This window comes from Malaya genurostris, chromosome 2, assembly GCF_030247185.1.
Source record: "Malaya genurostris strain Urasoe2022 chromosome 2, Malgen_1.1, whole genome shotgun sequence".
Classification (NCBI taxonomy): domain Eukaryota; kingdom Metazoa; phylum Arthropoda; class Insecta; order Diptera; family Culicidae; genus Malaya; species Malaya genurostris.
In genome coordinates, this window is record NC_080571.1 from 31,752,970 (window position 1) to 31,768,876 (window position 15,907).

The 15,907-nt window shown below is 32.2% G+C and overlaps 1 protein-coding gene and 1 long non-coding RNA gene across 8 annotated transcripts in view; one reads left to right on the forward strand and one right to left on the reverse strand.

The window, feature by feature from the left end:
- Nucleotides 1-15,907, forward strand: part of LOC131432644 (uncharacterized) — a 638,754-nt gene that overhangs the window by 479,429 nt on the left and 143,418 nt on the right. The window lies entirely within an intron of this gene.
- LOC131432645 (uncharacterized) lies at nucleotides 1,237-3,136 on the reverse strand. The gene is made up of 3 exons (XR_009229927.1): nucleotides 1,879-3,136; nucleotides 1,755-1,821; nucleotides 1,237-1,693 (listed from the first exon to the last, which is right to left on the reverse strand). It is a non-coding gene; the product is annotated as an uncharacterized LOC131432645 (long non-coding RNA).

The following is a 15,907-nucleotide window of genomic DNA, read 5'->3' on the forward strand; positions in this document are numbered from 1 at the left end:
TATGGCTACAATCTTCGGTCGTTCATCAAAAACGCAATAACAAGAAAAGCCAAATTTATGTTTGGCCGTTTACTGACAATGACTACCGATTGGAATAGTTTTGAGACAAATAAAGAAATTATTTTACTTTCTATTTCCGGTGCATCCGGAATCAGAAAACGAGAACCAGCATAGCCGGAATCGGATTGTTTGATTGACTATTGATAATGGCTACCGATTGGAATAGTTTCGAGGCAAGTTAGAATTTTTTTTGTGTGTTTTGTTTCGCCGCTTCAAGTGAGGGTATCCAATTTTTAACATACTTTACCATATAATTCCGGAACCGGAAATTGGATCCGGATGAAATTGAGTAGTAGTGTATGAGACTATGATACCTTCCATTTGAATCTAAGTTTGTTGAAATCGGTCACGCCATCTCTGAGAAAAGTGAGGAAGCAAGTTAAAATAAAATTGTTTTCACTAATCACCCTCTAACTCCGGAATCGAAGGTCGGATCGAATTAAAATTCAGGAATTTTGTATAGGAAAATTGTACCTTTCATCTGAATCTAAGTGTAAGAATCGGTTCAGCCTTCTCTGAGAAAAGTAAGTGCATTTATTTTCATTTTTTTGCGCATATCACCCTGTAATTCCGGAACCGGAAGTCGGATTCGAATAGAATTCAGGAACTTTATGTGGGGTTACAAGACCTTTCATTTAAATCTAAGTTCATGAAAATTGGTTCAGCCATCTCCAAGAAAAGTGAGTGCAAAGAAATGTTACATACATACATACACACACATACAGACATTTTGCGTATTCGACGAACTTAGTCGAGTGGTATATGACACTCGGCCCTGCGGGCCCGGGTTCAAAAGTCGGTTTTCACAATGATTGCATAACCTTGGTATGTTGTTACATTTATTCTAAAACACAAATTAAAACGACAGGTCAAAAGAGAGTATAAAATTGTTCGTCTGCAGAAGTACACACGGTACGAATTAGAATAATTTCAAGGGAAGAAAATATCAAAAATTTCTTGTAGTTATTTTACTGATATTAAAAGTAAAGTTGTTTTTAAAGATTAACATACACTGGGATCTTTTGTACGCGGTTTTTCATGCAGTTTCTTTTTACGCGGCTTTTTACGCGAACTTCTGAAATTACGTGGTTTTCTTGTTTTGTCTTAGAAATGCAAGAAACTTCGAGATCTGGTGTTATGGTTTATTTATCTACACTTGTGCGAATGGTGGAACTCCAACAATTCATAAAGACTCACCAAAACCTATCTAATCATGCAATGCGCTTACTTAACTAATGCGAGACATGCTGCTTAAAACTATCAAAATCCATTCCTGTTAACTATCATTCTATTGATTCATGTACACCGGCCTCACGTTCCTACACTTATTAATCACCGCTGGATGTAGCACGTCGGGGTCGATCCTCTCCTACTGATGACTCTGCATTCCCGTTTGTCACTTCAGATGCATTTGTTCCGAGCCGTCTCGCGCCTCCGATGCATGCGATCCTGGAGATTGTACCGTTGATTCAGCTACGCCGTGTTTGGATCTTCGTACCGTTTTGTGTGTTGAACAATTTGCTTGTTGAGCAGAGCGATCACAGCTTGGTCTCTCGGTGCACGGTTCACGCACACTGGCTTCTATAGAACGGACTAGCGCAGGTTTAACAGAAGCGGGCTAACATAAAAGGCTCTGAATTGAAGAGAAGCTGAATTGAGTCTCCGTTTTCTAGAGCGAGTAGTGTATAGATTACCTGATTTGAGCCTTGTGTTTGCTTCACGTCACTATCTTGATCTGATGCACATGAAAGAAACTGTTCACTGGAAGTGTAGTGACGGACTATGATAATTGTTGCATGTAATGACGGTATGTCTCACCTGTCTTGCCACGAGGTATCACTTCGTTTTATGCCCAATGAACATCGAAATGGTTAGGATCGTGTGAGTGTTGACGCACACGTGATTTTCATTTTTTGAGAATGATTCACTTATTATCTGTGAAAGGCGAGTATTCCAGTGGCTTTACCTGTTTTCATGCACCGTCTAAGTTCATGTAGCGTGTGCTTGGATTTGTTTCTCGCTTGGAATTTGTCTAACCGCACTCGACACGTTTAGTGCCTCTGTTCACCGGCACTTGATCGCGAACCGTTCGAAGGCTTTGTTCGAACCACAATGAAGTGGATATGAATACATCTCGGTTTTAATCGTGTGTAAGGTCGGGGAGTGTGCATGAGAGAGACCACTCTATTATCATCAATATGTGTCTATCGGACGATTGGATGACGATGATAAAAGGAAGTTGGAAATTTGCGTCAAGCGTTAGATGACTTTGAATCGGCACTTCGAGAATAATTTTTCTATTTTTGTCGGCATAATTTCAAATGTGTAACACTGGTGCTATCCCAAATTTTTTTTAAGTCAACTCTTTGACACTTGGAAAATCTTCGATCTTTTTCAAAAAAAAAAATGTTCAGATTACACCAGATCTAGACGTTTCATGCATTTCTAAGAAAATTGACATCAAGAAAAAAAATTCTTTAGCTTTGTTTTTTTTTTTACGCGGATTTCCGAAGCTACGCCTTTTTCTACGCAAATTTCCGAAGTTACGCTATTTTTTTGCGCGGTTTTTCTACGCGGTTCGTATCCCCCGCGTAAAAAGAGACCTCAGTGTACTAGGAATTATCTAAAGGGTGAGCTCGGGTTTAAAAGAAATGCTTATCCGACCATCTCTTCTACTCAGTTGGTAACCCGAAAATGCAATGTCACTCACCGTCGTCTGTGTTCGAGAGAGACAAATAAGCGTCATGAGTTTTTCTCTTTAATAATTATGAGTTATGCGTAGTTATTTCATACTACCGAAAATTTTATAATAAATGGCTGATCATATTTCTGAAAGCAATAAGAAAAGAATATGTTGTTGGGTAAAGCACCCATTCTTGTACATGTACATTCTACCCATTCTTGTACAAGGTAAATTTTGAAAAGGCTCTCCATAGTAATGTAAGTTGAGTAAGTATTCACGACAGAAAATAACGCGTTTTGTCGGTTGCGTCACTTATTCCATTATATCTCCGGAACCAGAAATCACAGCCATTTAATATTCGAACATGATCAATGGCCCAATAGTAGCTTTAAAACGAACCTAAGTTTGTTGAAATCGGTTCAGCCATCTTCGAACAAATAATTTTTCACTCCCACTATTTCGACTGCTACTGTGAGCTCAGCATTTACCAAGTTAAGGTGAAATGTAGTGGAATGCGAAAATCGCGTTTTTGATCAATTATTCAAAAACTAGACCGATTTTCGAAAAACCAAAAACACTTAAGTTTTCGAAATCAAATTTATCATAACTAAGTATTCTTAGAATTTTGAAATTTTGCTTTGCCGAGCCGTAATTGGTTTTTGAAATGTATAAACGGTCACTGTTCCGTCCCACGGGGATGATTTTAGAACTGAAAAGTAGTGTTTGTAGCAGAATTTCACAAAGAATCTGAAAATGCAACTCAAAATTATAAAATTTTAGCTAAATCAACCCAAATTTGAAAAACTTTACATAAACTTTTCCGCATTTTTTTATTGCTTGCGCGCTGCTGTTTCGTATTGAGGTGGTGTGAGAAATGCACGGTGGACTCGGTGGCATTATATCGTGAGCAAAAATTACATATCAAATAATGACGCGAATTTATGCAGCATTGGGTTTTGTGTTGAAATGAAAACGAGTTGAATACAATAAATGGGTTTTGTATAACCTCATCACTAACATTCATAATTACTCATGATTTATAGCGCTGGTGTAATAGTAATCACTAACAATAACGATTGAATTAGCATACATTCAAAGTGTGAAGGATTCAAAAATCCATTACGTCCAGTCTTTTTTACAAGCCAATATAACGAGAGCTAAGCCCACTGCGCTCAATCATTGAAAAAGTTCTTGTTTCTATGTGTCCGTTTTTCTTGGTATGCTTTGTGCGACGGTTCGTTCAACTGAAGCGGATACAATTTTGCGCGCATTTTATGACGCTACATTTCACCTTAAAACGTTCTTTGTGCTTCCGTATCAAAGCTGTTTGAAATTCAAGCTCTGGATTTTATAACACATGATTGCTATGACTGTATATTTGAGACTCAATAAGGATTCATACCAAAGCGTTTGATATCTACAAGCTTAGTATCCTACCCTTCCTTTATCATACACTCTCTACAAGCACGATTACATGTAGAATCTATTCACGCCGATTTCTACGCTGTGTTTGATAAGATCAATCAACGGGATTCAACGGATCATTTTCGAATATGCTACAATCATATCTTATAAAAATGATAGAAAGGAATCTTACCATTCGCTGTTACCTCTGCAATTGCTCAAGGAAGTCACCTCGGATCGTTTATATTTTCACTCTATCTCAACGATTTCAAGAACATTTGCTGATCTCGACGTACTGATTTAAATGGTATGTGGGTGTAAGAATCTCCGCTCTTCCAGTAGTAATTGCTGTAAGCAGTTTCAATCAATATAATTATAAAATAGTTTTGGATTCGAAAATACTGACATCTTTCTAATGTCACACCATGTCAAATTCGAACAAATATATTGCCAAAAACGAATCGGGATCCTTGCAAAATGTCCTAAAAAAGAGGCTGCATGTATTCTTTTAAGTGCTCTGAAACAAGTACAATCGCTTTATCATACAGCTCTCAAAACTATTACTACTGGAATAGAAGGGAAAAGTCGCTTACACGAATAAATCGATATGGACAGATTTCGACCATCTATAGATTGTCCGATGGCAATCACCGATCAGAATCTAATTCTTAAAACATATTTTGTTTACTAGGTCAACTGAGACAGATATTGTCAGTTCGTCGAACTGAATCGATTGGTATATGGCAATCGGCACTCCAGGCCTCGGAAAAATTTGAACGAATTCTATACCCATTTTTTATATGTCTAAAATAGGTAAAAAAAATTGGTAAATCATATCACGCATACCAAAGCCCACTCGTTACATACACTTTTACCAATATTTTCGCCTTTCTCATATACGAAGGCTATGCAATTACTGTAAAAAAGAACGGATGCCCGAAGGACCGAGTATCATATACCATTCAATTCAGTTCGTTGAGATCAAGATTCAAATGAAAGGTCTTATAGTTCCATCGACTGCTATTGAATTTTATCTCGATCCGACTTTCGATTCTGGAATTATAGGGTGGTATGCACCGAACAATGCAAAAAAAATCCCGAAATGGCCGAACCGATTTTTACAAACTTCGATTCAAACGACAGGTCTTGTAGTCCCATAGCTTGCTATTGAATTTTAGCTTTATCCAACTACCGGTTCCAGAATAACAAGGTAAATGTGCAAATCTATGAGAAAATGCGCACTCAATTTTCTGGGAAACTTCATTACCGATTTCCACAAGCTAAGATGCAAATAAAAGGTCTTTTAATTCTTTAAAAGTCTCCAAGAAGTCTATTCGGATTCAGCTTCCGGTTTCGGTATAACAGCGCATTAAATGAAAGAAAAAATCGATTTCATGGGTATTTTTCCACTAGCGAAACGAGGTGGAAATTTTTATAAAATTTTCGAATAAGTTCATCTAGTTGACACATTTAGTTAATAGGTGGATACACCTACTTTGGGACTACTAGTCCCTGGTTTTCGGTTCCAAAAGCACCGATAATAGAGAAGACAAATTACAAAAACAGAACTCACTTCGATTTCTCAGTAATGGTTAAACCAACTTTCACAAATCTGGATTCAAATTAAAACAGTCATACAAAATGACGATGCAAAACTGGTACGCAGCGGTATGTGCTGATACGGAAGAAGAAAACACCACCGCCTTTAGAACGAAGCACACAACTTACATCGTTTAATAGCGTGCAGGGTTGACATATTTAAATATTTTTCAGGCGAAAAACTTTTATTTCTGTATCGAGGGATCAAAATTCTGTATTGAAAATCTGATGTTCCACGAAAAAATTCGAATTTTAAAATGAAATAGTAAAAAAACGGTTTGATCGATTTCAATGATTATACATTTATTTGAAAGGTATGTGTCAAAAACATGAGACATTGTTTCACAGTTTGCTTGACTGATTTTCACAAACTAAGGCTCATAAAAAATCTCACAGTCCCATGGCTTGCTACTGAATTTCACTATTCTTTCATAGGGAAGAGTGTGTTCAAAATTTTTCTCGCTCCCGTCATTTAGTGCGACGATGCAACATGAAGAAAAATTTCTACTAACTTGACATAACTGATTACAAATTGAAAACGTTATGTCAGTTTATACTCAAAGAAAATTTCTCATTTTATTCATGTCTAAATTTCTTGAGAACGGCTGCCTCTAGAAAACGGTTGTCAAGAGCAAATTTATTTCTTTTAATCTGTAGAGTTATATTTTAGTGTCGAAATGACTATTTTTTTTTATCAAATATTTTTAATTTGGCAAATGTTAGTTTTAGCTATAACTTCTCTATTTTCCAATCCACATGCCGTATTTTCTGCTGAGAGCGTATTATTTACTAAGAAATTAAGCACCATGCGTTTCCTTCGATTGAAGCTTTAACGGAGACGCATAGTTGCTTGCTGTTATTTTTGGAGAACATCAAATATATCTCAAATAATTATTATGAAATCGATGTAGTTTTTTATCCACAAACTATTTCTCTGTTATTACAAACGCAAAATACAACAGCGTGAAAAACTTATAATTTTAATTTTCTGGATAATATTTATTACAAAAATGCATCTCTAAAAAACATTAGCAATATTGAAAAACCATCCCACAATATAAACAAGCTTATCTGACATCAACTTTTTCGGTTCAGAGGTTGCAATTGATTGAAATGAAAACCAATCGAAACACCCCTAGCTCCGTCAATATAACAGTAGAAGAGTTCTAGGTTTTAGTTGATTTTAAGGATCCCGCTAGGCGAAGGCTATCATTTTTGTCATATAAGTAAGTAGCCTAAGTCCCCAAAGAAACAAAACCATGCAAAGCTTATGTCGCTATAGCTCGAGTACAAGTCTAAGCAGATATAAATTCTTCTCATTCTCATTCAATCGTCAGACAATTTTGGATTTGGCAAGCGATTTGCAGTTATGTGGAATATTACGAACTGAACTTGAAGTTCAACAAGGAACGGTGCGTAAAAAAACGCACTGCACCACTCTTCAAACACACAAAGGCTCTGTGAAGTTTCGACCAGATATGACAAGCGACTATTACAGTTGAGGGACACTTCAGTGGTATCTTGAAAACAAGCAATATTGTTTCAAAATAGCCCTCAATTTCGCCGTAAATATTGAGCAACTTGAAAAGGTTGAAAGAGTGGTGCTTCAGATGTGATGCGATGATGTAATAAAATGGTCGCTTAATTTGACAAACCGTAGAGAATAAAAGAAAAAGAATCAAAACACGTGACTGCACACGCTCATGAATGTTCGAAACTGTTGACCACTGAATGTAATAAAACAGTGTCTCGTTTCTGACAGTTTATTTGCCGGTAATATCGGTAATATTAACATTCACCTGAAACGTGAGTGACACTTCATTGCTACCTTTCAGACGAGAATGTTTCACAAGCCTACTTTTCTTCGTATTTTACAACTGTTTGAAACAAAACTTGCGTCCCGCTGGGTTTGTTGGTTTATTCGAATAAACCTCTCCTCAAGCCCACCGTAGAAAAATGTAAATGTGAAATAGCCTTTCTTAGTCGACCCACATCTTGCCAAAAATAGGATTGAAAAGTTCAACGCCATTACACCGGAACGAGTGAGTGGAAAAGGTAGAGTATTTGCTTCTATAGTTGACTTAGTTAAAATCAAATTTTGAATTACTGAACTCCAGTAGAATATCCTCCCCAATTTCGAATATAATGATCGATGAAATAATGTGACACCGATTATTTGAAAGGACAACAACAGCCACCATCACCACCTGTCTGTTTTTGTGGTTCAGCCGACGCCGGATGGGAATCTGCTTGAGCTTGAGTGGTCGGTCCCCTTGGCAAAGGCAAAGTAGCTGTCCCGCAAAATTAACGAACACAGAGGGCTCTTATTTATGGACGTTCGTAAATATTTGCTACAAAATCCCACACAGCAGGCGGCAGCTGTTGGCTGAAATGGGACTCGCTGTGACATTTATTGAAGCGATGGTAGGAAAGTGCGCAGGTGAAATTCGAAATTTTCGGCATAGATTATTAGATTTTTCAGAATTTTATCACGTGACCGGGTAATGCCGTTATTCTCTGCGGTCAGGTCACCGGAATGGTTAACGGAATGAGCTTAAACAACAAAACAAATATGCTCTAAACAGGCACTAAACTGCACCGTCATCATGATTCACAATGTAAACAATCTGAGTATAATGAGAATGGGGTGAGTTGCTGAATGTGGAACGTGGTGTCAATGGTGGTTGCTTTTGGGTTCTGAATAAGAGTAACTTCACCGCAAACACTTGTTTAACTTATTCATATTTGCTAGTGAACATCAGAGAAATTTGCAGAGCTGTGGTATTTTCTTTTTCCTCGTTTCCATAAATGCTGACTGCAAGGAACTCTATTGACTACGAAATATTTACTGAAGCTAAGATGCATCACAGAACCTTATTCGTAAACATTCACACGTTGATCTTTTTATCACAACATACCGCAGCTTCTATTAAAATTCTGATCAATTCTGGTGAAAACAAGAAAATAATGTTAGCTACGACTTACTTTCTAGTGCTTCAACAATTCGTTTCAATTCGCAAACATTGAAAGGAAACAACCAAAACATGAGTAGACAAGACAGTAATTTTTCATCACGACTACGCTCGGTCACATGTTAGGGTTAGGGTCAAAATTTATTTGGAAACTAGTGGAAATTTTGTCTCATTTATCTTGACTTTATGCCAGATGCGACAAAATCACATCATCACCTTAATCCTTCCGTCAAGGGAATCAGTTCGTTGTTGTTTTGGTCCTAAAAGACAACCAATTTGATAAATTTAAACAAAATTTGGACGAAAGTTAACCGGTCAACAGGAACTGATACTCTACTGATGGCATGATTTCGTCTGTTATGAAAACCATACTCTTAAATAGACGAAAATATACTGCTTACTCTAGTCCTCAATTTAAATATTTGCGTCATGACACATTGATATTGAATAGGGCGGAGCTAACAAAAGCAAAACTACAAAATTGATTACTATATTGTAGATTTGCTTATTGTAGCTAAATTGGAAGAAAATATCGAATGGAGTTCATTGGGATTGCTTTTTGGTCCTGAAATGGATCGAGTTATCGAATTTTTTCAATGCAAAGGGCATTTTTCTGGAGTGCGACGGTTATGCTGCTCTTGTTTGGTGCAAACGAATCCAAAATCGTTCACAAGGATATGTTTCATACTTCCTTCCTGTGAACTAAACGAATCTGCAGAAAAAAAATTAATAAAACAGAATCCGTCGAATTATTGATCTTGATCTTGACGTTTTCGTTCCGCTAATGCCAATATTGATTTATTATTGACCTGTTACTCTAAATTTCACAAGTCCTCAGATGCTTGTACTCTTCGATTTTTTCGGACTCTCTTAGAAGCTCAGACTCTTGAACGCTCTTTGACTCTATTGGGCTCTTGGGTTCGTAGTTTCTTGGATTCTTGTATCCTTGGACACTTGAATTCTTGAACTCGTTGGAATCATCTGACTCCTTAGATTCGCTGGACTCGTTGGACGCTCTTGGGCTCTATGTGCTCTAGCTTCAGGACATTTTTACATTCTCTTGGACTCTTGGACTCCTAAGCCCTTGGATCCATGGTTCCTTGGATTCTTGTTCCTTTAAACTCTTGAACTCTTGGACTTGTTGGCCTTGTTAGACGGTCTTGAATTCGTTGGGCGCTTTAGGACTTGTTGAACTTTCTAGGATTCGTTGAACTTCTGGTCTCTTTAAGTCTGGAAGTTTTGAAGTCTTGAAGTCTTGAAGTCTTGAAGTCTTGAAGTCTTGAAGTCTTGAAGTCTTGAAGTCTTGAAGTCTTGAAGTCTTGAAGTCTTGAAGTCTTGAAGTCTTGAAGTCTTGAAGTCTTGAAGTCTTGAAGTCTTGAAGTCTTGAAATCTTGAAGTCTTGAAGTCTTGAAGTCTTGAAGTCTTGAAGTCTTGAAGTCTTGAAGTCTTGAAGTCTTGAAGTCTTGAAGTCTTGAAGTCTTGAAGTCTTGAAGTCTTGAAGTCTTGAAGTCTTGAAGTCTTGAAGTCTTGAAGTCTTGAAGTCTTGAAGTCTTGAAGTCTTGAAGTCTTGAAGTCTTGAAGTCTTGAAGTCTTGAAGTCTTGAAGTCTTGAAGTCTTGAAGTCTTGAAGTCTTGAAGTCTTGAAGTCTTGAAGTCTTGAAGTCTTGAAGTCTTGAAGTCTTGAAGTCTTGAAGTCTTGAAGTCTTGAAGTCTTGAAGTCTTGAAGTCTTGAAGTCTTGAAGTCTTGAAGTCTTGATGTCTTGATGTCTTGATGTCTTGAAGTCTTGAAGCCTAGAAGTCTTGAAGTCTTGAAGTCTTGAAGTCTTGAAGTCTTGAAGTCTTGAAGTCTTGAAGTCTTGAAGTCTTGAAGTCTTGAAGTCTTGAAGTCTTGAAGTCTTGAAGTCTTGAAGTCTTGAAGTCTTGAAGTCTTGAAGTCTTGAAGTCTTGAAGTCTTGAAGTCTTGAAGTCTTGAAGTCTTGAAGTCTTGAAGTCTTGAAGTCTTGAAGTCTTGAAGTCTTGAAGTCTTGAAATCTTGAAGTCTTGAAGTCTTGAAGTTTTGAAGTCTTGAAGTCTTGCACTTTTCAATTATGCATCGAATGTCGGAAATTATGGAAAAATTAAATTAAATTAAATTAAAATCAGCATGAATAGCGAGTATGAGAGAAGTAGTACAAAGAGCGAGAAATAGCAAAAATTTTGTAATAAGAGTGTTAATAAAAGTAAACAAAAAATGAATATTGAAAATATACGAAATAGTCAAAATAGTATATAAGTAAAGATAGTAAAAACAGTGAAGCCAGTAAAAATTATTTAAAAATTGTGAAAACATTAAAAAAGGAAAAAATAGTAAAAATAGTAAAAAAGTAAAATAATTAAAAATAGTAATAATAGTAAAAACAGCAAAAATAGTATACATAATAAAAATAGTAAAAAAAGTAAAAATAATAAAATTAGTAAAAATAGTAAATATAGTGAAAATAGCGAAAATAGTAAAAATAGTAAAAATAGTAAAAGTAGTAAAAATAGTAAATAAAGTAACAATAGAAAAAATAGTAAATATAGTTAAAATAGTATAAATAGTAGAAATAGTAAAAACAGTAAAAATAGTAAAAACAGTAAAAATAGTTACAATATTAAAAATTGTAAAAATAGTCAAAATAGTCAAAATATTCAAAATAGTCAAAATAGTCAAAATAGTCAAAATAGTCAAAATAGTCAAAAAAGTCAAAATAGTCAAAATAGTCAAAATAGTCAAAATAGTCAAAATAGTCAAAATAGTCAAAATAGTCAAAATAGTCAAAATAGTCAAAATAGTCAAAATAGTCAAAATAGTCAAAATAGTCAAAATAGTCAAAATAGTCAAAATAGTCAAAATAGTCAAAATAGTCAAAATAGTCAAAATAGTCAAAATAGTCAAAATAGTCAAAATAGTCAAAATAGTCAAAATAGTCAAAATAGTCAAAATAGTCAAAATAGTCAAAATAGTCAAAATAGTCAAAATAGTCAAAATAGTCAAAATAGTCAAAATAGTCAAAATAGTCAAAATAGTCAAAATAGTCAAAATAATCAAAATAGTCAAAATAGTCAAAATAGTCAAAATAGTCAAAATAGTCAAAATAGTCAAAATAGTCAAAATAGTCAAAATAGTCAAAATAGTCAAAATAGTCAAAATAGTCAAAATAGTCAAAATAGTCAAAATAGTCAAAATAGTCAAAATAGTCAAAATAGTCAAAATAGTCAAAATAGTCAAAATAGTCAAAATAGTCAAAATAGTCAAAATAGTCAAAATAGTCAAAATAGTCAAAATAGTCAAAATAGTCAAAATAGTCAAAATAGTCAAAATAGTCAAAATAGTCAAAAAAGTCAAAATAGTCAAAATAGTCAAAATAGTCAAAATAGTCAAAATAGTCAAAATAGTCAAAATAGTCAAAATAGTCAAAATAGTCAAAATAGTCAAAATAGTCAAAATAGTCAAAATAGTCAAAATAGTCAAAATAGTCAAAATAGTCAAAATAGTCAAAATAGTCAAAATAGTCAAAATAGTCAAAATAGTCAAAATAGTCAAAATAGTCAAAATAGTCAAAATAGTCAAAATAGTCAAAAAAGTCAAAATAGTCAAAATAGTCAAAATAGTCAAAATAGTCAAAATAGTCAAAATAGTCAAAATAGTCAAAATAGTCAAAATAGTCAAAATAGTCAAAATAGTCAAAATAGTCAAAATAGTCAAAATAGTCAAAATAGTCAAAATAGTCAAAATAGTCAAAATAGTCAAAATAGTCAAAATAGTCAAAATAGTCAAAATAGTCAAAATAGTCAAAATAGTCAAAATAGTCAAAATAGTCAAAATAGTCAAAATAGTCAAAATAGTCAAAATAGTCAAAATAGTCAAAATAGTCAAAATAGTCAAAATAGTCAAAATAGTCAAAATAGTCAAAATAGTCAAAATAGTCAAAATAGTCAAAATAGTCAAAATAGTCAAAAAAGTCAAAATAGTCAAAATAGTCAAAATAGTCAAAATAGTCAAAATAGTCAAAATAGTCAAAATAGTCAAAATAGTCAAAATAGTCAAAATAGTCAAAATAGTCAAAATAGTCAAAATAGTCAAAATAGTCAAAATAGTCAAAATAGTCAAAATAGTCAAAATAGTCAAAATAGTCAAAATAGTCAAAATAGTCAAAATAGTCAAAATAGTCAAAAAAGTCAAAATAGTCAAAATAGTCAAAATAGTCAAAATAGTCAAAATAGTCAAAATAGTCAAAATAGTCAAAATAGTCAAAATAGTCAAAATAGTCAAAATAGTCAAAATAGTCAAAATAGTCAAAATAGTCAAAATAGTCAAAATAGTCAAAATAGTCAAAATAGTCAAAATAGTCAAAATAGTCAAAATAGTCAAAATAGTCAAAATAGTCAAAATAGTCAAAATAGTCAAAATAGTCAAAATAGTCAAAATAGTCAAAATAGTCAAAATAGTCAAAATAGTCAAAATAGTCAAAATAGTCAAAATAGTCAAAATAGTCAAAATAGTCAAAATAGTCAAAATAGTCAAAATAGTCAAAATAGTCAAAATAGTCAAAATAGTCAAAATAGTCAAAATAGTCAAAATAGTCAAAATAGTCAAAATAGTCAAAAAAGTCAAAATAGTCAAAATAGTCAAAATAGTCAAAATAGTCAAAATAGTCAAAATAGTCAAAATAGTCAAAATAGTCAAAATAGTCAAAATAGTCAAAATAGTCAAAATAGTCAAAATAGTCAAAATAGTCAAAATAGTCAAAATAGTCAAAATAGTCAAAATAGTCAAAATAGTCAAAATAGTCAAAATAGTCAAAATAGTCAAAATAGTCAAAATAGTCAAAATAGTCAAAATAGTCAAAATAGTCAAAATAGTCAAAATAGTCAAAATAGTCAAAATAGTCAAAATAATCAAAATAGTCAAAAAAGTCAAAATAGTCAAAATAGTCAAAATAGTCAAAATAGTCAAAATAGTCAAAATAGTCAAAATAGTCAAAATAGTCAAAATAGTCAAAATAGTCAAAATAGTCAAAATAGTCAAAATAGTCAAAATAGTCAAAATAGTCAAAATAGTCAAAATAGTCAAAATAGTCAAAATAGTCAAAATAGTCAAAATAGTCAAAATAGTCAAAATAGTCAAAATAGTCAAAATAGTCAAAATAGTCAAAATAGTCAAAATAGTCAAAATAGTCAAAATAGTCAAAATAGTCAAAATAGTCAAAATAGTCAAAATAGTCAAAAAAGTCAAAATAGTCAAAATAGTCAAAATAGTCAAAATAGTCAAAATAGTCAAAATAGTCAAAATAGTCAAAATAGTCAAAATAGTCAAAATAGTCAAAATAGTCAAAATAGTCAAAATAGTCAAAATAGTCAAAATAGTCAAAATAGTCAAAATAGTCAAAATAGTCAAAATAGTCAAAATAGTCAAAATAGTCAAAATAGTCAAAATAGTCAAAATAGTCAAAATAGTCAAAATAGTCAAAATAGTCAAAATAGTCAAAATAGTCAAAATAGTCAAAATAGTCAAAATAGTCAAAATAGTCAAAATAGTCAAAATAGTCAAAATAGTCAAAATAGTCAAAATAGTCAAAATAGTCAAAATAGTCAAAATAGTCAAAATAGTCAAAATAGTCAAAATAGTCAAAAAAGTCAAAATAGTCAAAATAGTCAAAATAGTCAAAATAGTCAAAATAGTCAAAATAGTCAAAATAGTCAAAATAGTCAAAATAGTCAAAATAGTCAAAATAGTCAAAATAGTCAAAATAGTCAAAATAGTCAAAATAGTCAAAATAGTCAAAATAGTCAAAATAGTCAAAATAGTCAAAATAGTCAAAATAGTCAAAATAGTCAAAATAGTCAAAATAGTCAAAATAGTCAAAATAGTCAAAATAGTCAAAATAGTCAAAATAGTCAAAATAGTCAAAATAGTCAAAATAGTCAAAATAGTCAAAATAGTCAAAATAGTCAAAATAGTCAAAATAGTCAAAATAGTCAAAATAGTCAAAATAGTCAAAATAGTCAAAATAGTCAAAATAGTCAAAATAGTCAAAATAGTCAAAATAGTCAAAATAGTCAAAATAGTCAAAATAGTCAAAATAGTCAAAATAGTCAAAATAGTCAAAATAGTCAAAATAGTCAAAATAGTCAAAATAGTCAAAATAGTCAAAATAGTCAAAAAAGTCAAAATAGTCAAAATAGTCAAAATAGTCAAAATAGTCAAAATAGTCAAAATAGTCAAAATAGTCAAAATAGTCAAAATAGTCAAAATAGTCAAAAAAGTCAAAATAGTCAAAATAGTCAAAATAGTCAAAATAGTCAAAATAGTCAAAATAGTCAAAATAGTCAAAATAGTCAAAATAGTCAAAATAGTCAAAATAGTCAAAATAGTCAAAATAGTCAAAATAGTCAAAATAATCAAAATAGTCAAAATAGTCAAAATAGTCAAAATAGTCAAAATAGTCAAAATAGTCAAAATAGTCAAAATAGTCAAAATAGTCAAAATAGTCAAAATAGTCAAAATAGTCAAAATAGTCAAAATAGTCAAAATAGTCAAAATAGTCAAAATAGTCAAAATAGTCAAAATAGTCAAAATAGTCAAAATAGTCAAAATAGTCAAAATAGTCAAAATAGTCAAAATAGTCAAAATAGTCAAAATAGTCAAAATAGTCAAAATAGTCAAAATAGTCAAAATAGTCAAAATAGTCAAAATAGTCAAAATAGTCAAAATAGTCAAAATAGTCAAAATAGTCAAAATAGTCAAAATAGTCAAAATAGTCAAAATAGTCAAAATAGTCAAAATAGTCAAAATAGTCAAAATAGTCAAAATAGTCAAAATAGTCAAAATAGTCAAAATAGTCAAAATAGTCAAAATAGTCAAAATAGTCAAAATAGTCAAAATAGTCAAAATAATCAAAATAGTCAAAATAGTCAAAATAGTCAAAATAGTCAAAATAGTCAAAATAGTCAAAATAGTCAAAATAGTCAAAATAGTCAAAATAGTCAAAATAGTCAAAATAGTCAAAATAGTCAAAATAGTCAAAATAGTCAAAATAGTCAAAATAGTCAAAATAGTCAAAATAGTCAAAATAGTCAAAATAGTCAAAATAGTCAAAATAGTCAAAATAGTCAAAATAGTCAAAATAGTCAAAATAGTCAAAATAGTCAAAATAGTCAAAATAGTC